General features: G+C 46.6%; 1 long non-coding RNA gene across 1 annotated transcript in view; it reads right to left on the reverse strand.

Annotated features, from left to right (window-relative positions):
- LOC120865964 overlaps nt 1-6,312 on the reverse strand; it is a 41,080-nt gene extending 34,768 nt beyond the window's left edge. The window contains exon 1 of the long non-coding RNA XR_005721569.1: nt 6,055-6,312. This is a non-coding gene — a long non-coding RNA (uncharacterized LOC120865964). The remainder of the gene's footprint in view (nt 1-6,054) is intronic.
- Between the last annotated feature and the right edge of the window lie 3,547 nt (nt 6,313-9,859).

Consider the following 9,859-nt stretch of genomic DNA (forward strand, 5'->3'; position numbering starts at 1 on the left):
CTGCATCACACCAGCTTCACTCTGGTTGTGGTGCCCTGTAGCATGTGGGATCTTAGTTCCCTGACTTGGGATTGAACCTACATCCCCCTGCATTGGAAGGTGAATTCTCAGCCACTGGATTATCAGGGACATCCTCCCCCTCCAGTTTTATAAAAGATTTTAAATTCCTACTTAGGCCTTGAAATACACTCATCTTCTAGGATCCAGCTAACTGTGTTGTCACATGGGCTGTTAGACAGCACAGCTTAAAGGAATCACACACAGAGTGTTAGAAGGTTGGCTCTAACATCCCATGTGAGGACACGGGCTAGGTCTTTTTTGCTCCCCAAACAGACCCCCAGCTCCTAACACAGCCTCCCTTACAAGGGCAACAGGAAAGAGATATTCACGCCTGTCTGTTGAATGAATGCATAAATATGTAACTCTCATATAGCATTTTTCAGCACTTTCCAGGTGACCTGTGAGCTCCTTGGGGACAGGGAATATATATAAGCCTCTGATGGATATTCCTGGGATGGGTACTGGTGACAATAAATAACAGAGGTTTGAGGAGTGAAGTGGGGGAAGGAAAAGCATCAGAATTTACACCTGGCTGGTGCAGAGGGCCTGTCAGTGACCTACGTGTAGAGATTAACCCCATTAGAGAAATCACGCTCGGAAACTGTGAGGCTCTGTGTCCAGAAAAAATTTTCCATGATGTGTCTATCCAGCTAAACTTGCCCTCTGAGGTGCTGCGTGAATAAAGGTGAAACATGGCTGGGAATCACTGCCTTTTAGAAGCTCATAACTGACATTAGAAATAGTAAAGTCTTAAAAAATTCTGCAATTAAAAATCCAATTTAATTTTTCACTATACTCTCTTCCCTCTTTCCATTTTTTTGTTTTGATGTGAGCTACTTTTTTAGAGGACTTTATTGAGTTTGTTACCATATTGCTTCTGTCTTATGTTTTGTTTTGTTTTGTTTTTCCCTAAGAGGCATGTGGGATTGTAGTTCCCCAACCAGGGATCGAACCCGAATCCCCTGCATTAGAAGGTGAAGTCTTAATGCCTGGACCACCAAGGAAGTCCTCACGTCCCTCAGATTTCCTGCTGAACAACTTTAACCTACTATGACATGAGTCTTCTGGGGACCACCCTGCGGACAACAACGGGATTAAGGCTGGATACTCCATATGCAGGGAAAAGGGCTGAAGAACACAGTCTATAGGACAGAGGCATGTGGAGGGGTTACAGTGAGGAATGGCATAGTGGCCGCTACTCTCATAGGCAGAATAATGTCTCCTTCCCCAAAGATGTCCACATCCTAACCCCTGGCACCTGAGTATGTGACCTTAGCTGTATAGACTTAACTGTGCCCCCCACCCACCCACCACATACCAAATTCACATGCTGAAGCCCTAACCTCTGTGTGTGATAGTATTTTTTTTTTTTTACAGACTTTGTTTATTTATTTTACTTATTTGGCTGGCTGGGTTTTAGTTGCAGCATGCAGGATCTAGTTTCCCGACAAGGGATCAAACCAGAATCCTCTGCACTGGGAGATTGGAGTCTTAACCACTGGATCATCAGGGATGTCCTTGGAGATGAAGGACTTTGGGAATAATTATGTTTGAAGCCTTTGGGAATAATTATGTTTAGACGAGGACTCCATAGAGAGGCCCTCGTGATGAGATCAGGGTCCTTGTAAGAAGAGATCAGAGAGCTTGCTGTCTATCTGCCTGTCTTTCTCTCTGCCATGTGAGGACACAGTGAAAAAGTGACCGTCTGCAAGCCAGGGAGAGAACTCTGACCAGAAAATTACCATGATGGTAATGCTGGACTTCCACCCCCAGAGAAAATAAATGTCTGTTGTTTTGCTACCCAGGCTATGGTGTTTTGTTCTCGCAAAATACCAAATTATGAAAAGAACACTGAACATATGAAGCAATTGAAAAGACTGTCTTCAGAATAATCTTAGAATAATAATGGGCTAATCATAAAGTCAGGGCTTCCCTGGTGGCTCAGTGGTAAAGAACCCGCCTGCCAAACAGGAGACATGGGTTCTATCCCTGAGTTGGGAAGATCCCCTGGAGAAGGAAATAGCAACCTACTCCAGTATTCTTGCCTGAGAAATCCCATAGACAGAGAAGCCTGGCGGGCTATAGCCCGTGGGGTCACAAAAGAGTCAGACACGATTTAGTGACTGAATGAAACCAACAAATTATAAAGATGGCAGGTATGAATTATTCATCAATCCACGCAAGAAAATGTTACTGAACATCTACTCTATGTCCAGTTCCCCAAGGATATGACAGTTAAAAAATGACATAGTGATGCTTTTATGAAGCTTATAGTCACCAAAACTTTACAAAAGTACTCGGGCTATTCATTCGAGAAAATTTAAAAACTAACTGCAAAGATGAACCACTCAAATCCTCTATTTTGTAGATGAAAAAAAAAATGAGATGTGAAGAGACCAATTAAATTTGGTGAATATACATAGTTTTATAGCCCAGCTACCACAGAAAATGCAGAATGTCCAGCTTAGGTGAAAGTATGCTCCTAATATTGCAACAGGCTAAAAACTAATCACTGCTTATCTCAAATTCAACTAGGCATCTTGCATTTTGATTTGCTAAAGCTTGACAACCTTAAATTTCTGGGAGATAGAGTCAAGGTCATGGCAGAAACCAGAGTCCACCTTTGTATGAGCTGTTTGAATGGGAAGAAGAGAAAAAGAGAACAAAGCAAAAGAAACACAGCAGTTCTTTAAAAGGGAAACCCACTAACAGACCTCTCTCTCTCCTTTTTGATCCTTTGTGCATGGCGCGTGCGCGCGTGCGCACGTGTGTGTGTGCACACATATGGGTCATTGTGTCTTACTGGCACAGGATTATGGTAATGAGGAAAATTATCAACAGTGATACTGACTACAGATATTGACAGAACTAGAAGACAAAATACAATAAAATGTGGTTAATTCAAAAACAACACTAAAATGACTGCACTTAAGTAGACTGTCTATGATATATGCCCAACTGACACACAGCCCGATCACAATTTTACTTATTCCCAATCTTTGCATTTTCACAGAACCATAAAGTGTTTCTCAAGGGTGGGAGAAATCACCGAGCCCAACCTAGACATTTACAGATGAAGCAACCAAGAGTCACAGGGAAGAAATGACAAGCCTAGGACCACCCTGTAAATGAATATGAATAATAGAACAGTATTTTTTTGTGGGCTTACTAAGTGCCAGGCATTTTTAAAAAAATGCTCTACTTGTATTACCACATTTGTCACAACAATCCTATGATTCTTGTCATTATTCAAACCAAACAAATTGAGGCAGAGAAAATTATGTAATTTATCTAAGGTTTCAGGTTATACAGCTGATAGGAACAGGTACTTGCTAAAAACCCAGGGAGTCTGGCATTCCAGTAGGATGAATTTAGATCACTAAACATGTCTGTCCATGTAAACTTTCATATTTATCGCTCTGGTAGCAGACTTTGTAGTTCAATAACAAGGCCACTCCAATACAGTTTATAGAAAGTCAGTTGGAAACAGTTACCATAATGTTAGTTTCAGAGTGGAAACAGTTATCTGCTCCCTTATAAAGCAGTCTTACCATCTTACTATGATCAGAGAACAATTTTGTTTCCTGCTTTTTGAAACATTTTAAATGAAGTACACCAGAATCCACTATCAAAGCAAACATTAGCAGTGAGGTACAGTTTTATGAGTTTACATTTTGAGCAGTTTGTGAAAGAAAAGGAGAAGAAAAAAAAAAAAGAAAACAAGAGAGAAAGAGAGAGAGAGAGAAATCAAAACAGAGAAGAGGCTTCTTGATCCATTGTTAGCCATAAAGTAAACCGAGGACTCTTGAAGAGGCCCTTGTGCTCTCCTGCTGCCAGCCAGACTTCTGTGTTCCTGCAGCTACAGCAGCAATGATCTCCAGGAAGAATAATCACATAAGAAAAATGATGTCTACTCAGTTTTTCATTCAGTGTGTCTTCTTCTCTATCTTTCAAGACATCATCAACTCCTAACATCTCAAATGACCAAACCACTTTGTCCATTTTCAGACCCTCTGTTTCTCTGTTTATCGAAGGTAGAAGATTAAGCATGCCTTTGTCTGCTTTGACAGCACGTTTTACCAAAGCAACACTTTCTGTGACACAAAAGCGTGTCCAAGTTAAAACAAACAAGCAAACAAACAAACAAAGAACAGCAAAAGTGAGGCTGTCGTTGGAATTCTCAGAAGCTCCAAGGCGCAGGTCTGCAAGGCCTGCCTGGGACACATAGGACTCCACCAACCCACCAAGGCAGGAATTAGGAGAACCGTCCGACTCTCCTCTGCACTGCAGCTGAAGGAAGCATCGCTTGACAAGCCTGTTCAGAAATTCCACTATCAAGTACATCTCCAGATCCATCCAGAGACAAACCAGGCCCTCCCCCGGCCCTACAGGGAACTGGTGAGGGTGTATCTGAAATGTGTGGAGCTTCTCACAAAACAAACTCACATCCTCTGCTCTTCAGAAAGGTGGCAGTGTTGCCCTGCGGTCCCGACCAAATTGCGAAGCGGTGGCCGTGTCTCTGCATCTCTAGTGGATTAACGGACCAAGCACCTCACCTCACCACGGAAAGGATGGATTGATTAATCCACTGCAGAACCTAGTGCCTTGCAGACTCGCCCCACATCTTCAGGGAGCTGAGTCTTGTTTCAGGGCGCTTTGTCTTGAGCCTAAGTTCTCAAGTTTTTATCTCGCTTTGACAGTACAGAACCATAGACAATCTCCATGGGATCCCACAGACATCTAAAAGCCAGGCGCACCTAAGGAGATCCCAGAGGGCCCTGCTTTACAGCACCCACTCTTCTCAATTTCTGTAACCTCCTTCCAAGTGACATGCTGAGTGGTCCTGTGTAGAAAGGCTATGGAAAACTTAGCAAACTATGCCAGCATCCTTATAACACCTGTTATGGGAAATGTCCACATCACAGTTTAAAGTAACTCACAGCATCTTCTGGGCTTCCCAGGTGGCAGTTATGGTAAAGAACCCAGGCCTCCCAATGCAGGAGGTGCGGGTTCCATCCCTGGGTCAGGAAGATTCAACCCTCTCCAGTATTCTTCCCTCGAGAATCCCATGGACAGAGGAGCCTGGCGCGATACAGTCCACAGGGTTGCAAAGAGTCAGTCACGACTGAAGCGACTGAGCATGCAGACATGGCATCTTCCAGGTAGAAGCTGTACCATTTATTGAGTTTGTCACCACTTTCCTAAAACCAATATTCTACACAGAGCTGCTGAGAAAGAACTGAAGAACTGTCCCTGTATCAGTGTGCAGACTCGCACACCAATATCTTTCAGCGGTGAGTGCACACACCAGCCTGTTTGCGGGGCAGTTAAAGGCCCTGTCTCCTCCCCCACTCACCTTCCCTCAGTGTCCGCGGAGAAGTTTCTCTATCGGGACAGAAATTTGGGGGGAAAGTCTCCATTTATAAATATCAGATGGTTTGAGAAAAAATATTTGTGGCACTAGACTTTTTTTTTTTCCTACAGTGATGTCATTTTGAATACTTGGTGCGCTCCAAATTTGCTATTTTTACTTTCCCCAAGTGACTTTTTTTGGGAAATACATTTGTTTGGATTAGCTACATTTGAAGTGGCTCCTGTGTGTGATGTCCAGCACCAGGTTCATCTTCTCACAGTTCTCAGCTCTCAAACCTGAAATCCCCATGAGCTCATTTTCAAGGTTATTCCTTTTATGATGCACACCCCTCCCCCCCCCCAATTTTTTTTTTCTAGTCACAGATTCAGAGACAAAAATAAAAGGATTGGCCTTCTCACAAACCAAACCACCTCTGCGGCTCAAAGCATTGACAACAGAAGACATGAAAGCCACCCCCCACCCCAGGCTCATACAATTCTTGACTTCCCAAATGTGCTTCTGGGGGACAGAGGTGCAGGAGCCAAGGTGGGCTCTGAAACGTGCACTGGAAAGCAGTGTGCAGCTGAGACGCAGAAGAGGAGGAAGAGCTGAAGAAGGAACGCTCAGTGTCTTCGCCCTACCTGATCTGAACTTGGTCCTAATCAGCAAAGAGTGATCAGACCCCAGGAGTGTCATGTTGAGTTGAGTCTCAGAGAGCCGCTGGTCCCTTAGCCAGACGCCCCCTGATGTCCACCAGGAACGGGCTCCCGGGAGCTCAGCTGACCGAAGTGAACAACCCAGAATTCATCCAACTCTCCGCGAGCTCCCCTGGGTAGGAAGGAGTACAGCGGCAGCCAGGGACCGAAACCCGTGTCCCCTGGAAAGCGGCGGCCTCCCCCCTCGCCGCAGCGGGGCTACTGCGCTCTCGGCCGGCGGGACCCTGCGCCTCCTCGGGGTCTGGCCGGGCGCCGCGGGCATCCCAGGCGTGCGCGGCTGATGTCATAGGCTGCCCGCTCCTCGAGCATCCCCACCACGCCTTTATGAAGGTCCCCAGTTTGCTATCTGATCCTTTTTTACTACTGACAGGAGCTCAACCAATCAGGAGGAGCGAGCGGCGCCCGGGACTCGCAGCCGCCGGAGTCCCGGGAGCCGGTCTGGACTCGGGCTGCGCTGGGGTGGGAGGCAGGGATGCGGGGGCGCGGGCGGGGGGCGGAGCCGGGGAGGAGGGGAGCGGAGGGGCGCGGCGCTGGGCGCGTAGGTGGGCGGGCCAGGTGGGAGGGTGGGGAACCCCGGGGAGGGGGCTTTCCTTCCTCGCAGCCTGGGAGACAGCGGGGGAGCTGTAGGCGGTGTGTGTGTCCCACCCCGGGAGCACACTTGCGCTCCCGCGCTCCCCCGGGGCGCACGGAGCTCTGACAAATAACCTAGGATCCCAGCGTTCCCAGAGTCCGCGCGTTCTCTCCCCATCTGCAGAGGCAGAGACCGAACAAACATCCTGCAGTTCGCTTATCAAACCTGGACACACGTCCACGGAGAAAACAAAACGCCTTTGATTTTTCTGGGAGTCAGAATGGCTGCAGATCCAGCCGGGGCTCAATGCTCTCCCTCCAGGGGGAGAGGCAAGAGCTGGAAGCCCTTTGAAGAGCGTCCTTCCCTTGGGCGGGGCTCAAGGAGGGAGAGTCTCAGGAGCAGAGGGATGTCGGAGCGGGGCTTGGGTTCATGTTGGAAAGACTGACTTTTCCTAGGAGGGAGTCCCTCCTTCCTTAGGGGCAAATCCATCTCGAATCCGACCCCAAGGGACTGCACATCCAGAACGTGCCAGGTGTGGTAGGCGCCTCTGTAAATGAAACCTGCTCTCAAGACCTGAAGAAGGTTGCTTAATTGTTAGCAGCACAGAAAATAAAAACTAAACTATATACGCATACAGCGTTGGGCTGAATTTATCTGCAACGTTCTATGCATGGGGGCCTCGAAGTAGCATCTGTTACTTGCATGCATGCCTGCTTATTGTCTTAGGGCACAAAACCCTTCCAAGGTAAGTGGGTGACAGATGAAGACCTGGTGTGACCATACCTCCTGGGACAACCTGTAACGCTCTGAGTGTGGGCCTTGCCCAAATGCGTGGGTCCTTGGGATCTGACCAGCAGTTGGCATAACTGAGGTCTTCTGGAGTAGACCATCTGACTCCTGACACATCAGAGGGGCAGAGCAGTCTGGTCCTTGTTCCTCTTGGAGATAGGGTCCTGTTCCTGGAGGCCTGTTTTCCGAGGATGAGCTCATGAGCAGCTCAGGTTCTGTGCCACACGCTCCTGCAGAAGACATCAGTCTCCTAGGCTTGCTGGAATAAATTACACCTTGAGTAATTTCATATAACACAGATTTATTATCTTGCAGTTCTGGTGACAAGTCCACAGTGGGTCTCACCCGGCTAACCTTCCAGTCTTCTCAGGACCACCTTCCCTTGTGGAAGATTTAGGGGAGAACTGTTTCCTTGCCCTTTCCAGCTTCTAGAGGGCGCCCATGTTTTATGTCTCGTGGCTTCTTCAGGTTCAAAGTCGTCTTGATGGGCCCAGTTATTCTCACATGAGATGGCTCTGCCCTCTCCCCTTTGTCCCCCTCGTCCATGTTTAAGGACCTTGTGATTATACTGGGCCCACCTTGGATAAACCCTGTGGTCAGGGTTTATCAATCTTAATTCCACCTGCATCTTTTTTTTTAATAACATTAAAAAAATTAGGTTATTGTAGTGCACTAGATTTGAGCTTTCTGCGTCATACAGTACATTTCTACTGGCTATCTAATTTTACCTAGAGGGTTGGGATGGTGGGAGGTGGCAGGCAGGTTTAGGAGGGAGGGGACATATGTATACCTATGGCTGATTCATGTTGATGTATGGTGGAGGCCAACATAATATTGTAAAGCAATCATCCTTCAATTAAAAATATTTTTTTGAAAAAAGAAAAAATAGGTAAAGAGCATGCAAATATAATTCATTTTAAAAGGAAATAAATATGGAAGCAAACAAAAAATTTATTTTTCATTTTCGGTCATGCCATCTGGCATGTGGGAACTCAGTTCTCCAAGCAAGGATCAAACCCACACCCCCTGCATTGGAATCACAGAGTCTTAACCACTGGACTGCAAGGGAGGTCCCCACACACATTCTTTAACTCTTCTTTGCCAAGTGATGGAAAATACAGATTCCTGGGGTTAAGATGTGAACATAGGGGGTAGTGGCATTATGTTATTCGTGACAGAAAGTGACCACTTTCCCTACCAGCATGTTCTTGTCCTTGGTTGAACCCCAGGCTCCTGATCTTCAATGAAAAGAGGTCAAGGGAGGGAGATTTGGGAATAGAGATGCCTTGGGGCCTGGAAGAACCCTGGCCAGCTTTGAGATGCCTGTGACAGGGAGGTACTCGACAGGGGAGAGATTGGTGGAAGAAGGAATGTTGCTAAATGATCTGAGTAGAGAAAAAACTATTCTGAGCCACATTAAAAAAAAAAAAAAAGCCAAACAGATTTTTATCCTGAGGGTTGTGGAGCTGAAGAGAGATACATGGCAACTTGGCAGAGAACTCTTCTTGCAGTGAAAGTTGGGATAAGGGTCTGCCTGACCCAGATGAGTTGGACAGGAGTAGATTGTTTTTCCTCTGCAGGCCTGACTGAGGGAGAAAGAGAGGGAGAGAAAGAGAGAGGAAAAAAGAGAGAGAGAGTGTGTGTGTGAGTGTGTGTGTGTCTGGGAGTGTAGTTTCTTTTTTGAGCACGTTTAAGAAATACTAGTAACTGTAGCCTTCCTTAAGTTTCCCATCTGAGCGTGGAGCTGCTGACATCTGCTCTCTGGGATTTATACTGCCTATGGCATGGAATATCTATGGATATAAATATGCTCATATAGAAGCTCATCCATCCCTCTCTCTATGCAAGCAATTTTTTTGGAAAAAAAAATTTTTTTTTTGGTGGAATTTAAGAGAGGATATCCCGAGGGAAGCTGATCTTCCAGGCTGCTGTGTTTTGAGAGCAGCGGGCTAACATAGCACCACAGGCCCACAAGGCTCTTTCTTGCAATTGGATCACAGCCACTGCACTTCTCGGGGGACTTGCTTTCCCCCTGAGGCCTGGAGTGAGCCTGGGATGGGATGTGATGTAAGGGAGAGACAGGAGCTGCCAGGGAGATCTCCATTTGAATCTAAGCTACCCTTGTGACCTGGAGTGATTCAAGTCTTCTGAGATGCGTGGTCAACTGACCAGAAATGGCAACACAGAAATGTTTCCCAGTTACAACCTGGCTTCCCTTTCCCACCTGGAACTCTGGAGAATTCCCAGCTCCTCTAGGTACCCATACTGCCAGTGCAAGTTGGGGGACCCCCATTGTCTTCCCGGTAAATCCACCTCTGGGGCTGGTGAAACGTGTGTGAGCTCAGGGAGACTCGTGGTTCTGGTTGGTGA

The sequence above is a fragment of the Oryx dammah genome, unplaced genomic scaffold, assembly GCF_014754425.2.
Source record: "Oryx dammah isolate SB20612 unplaced genomic scaffold, SCBI_Odam_1.1 HiC_scaffold_8, whole genome shotgun sequence".
Taxonomy (NCBI): Eukaryota; Metazoa; Chordata; class Mammalia; order Artiodactyla; family Bovidae; genus Oryx; species Oryx dammah.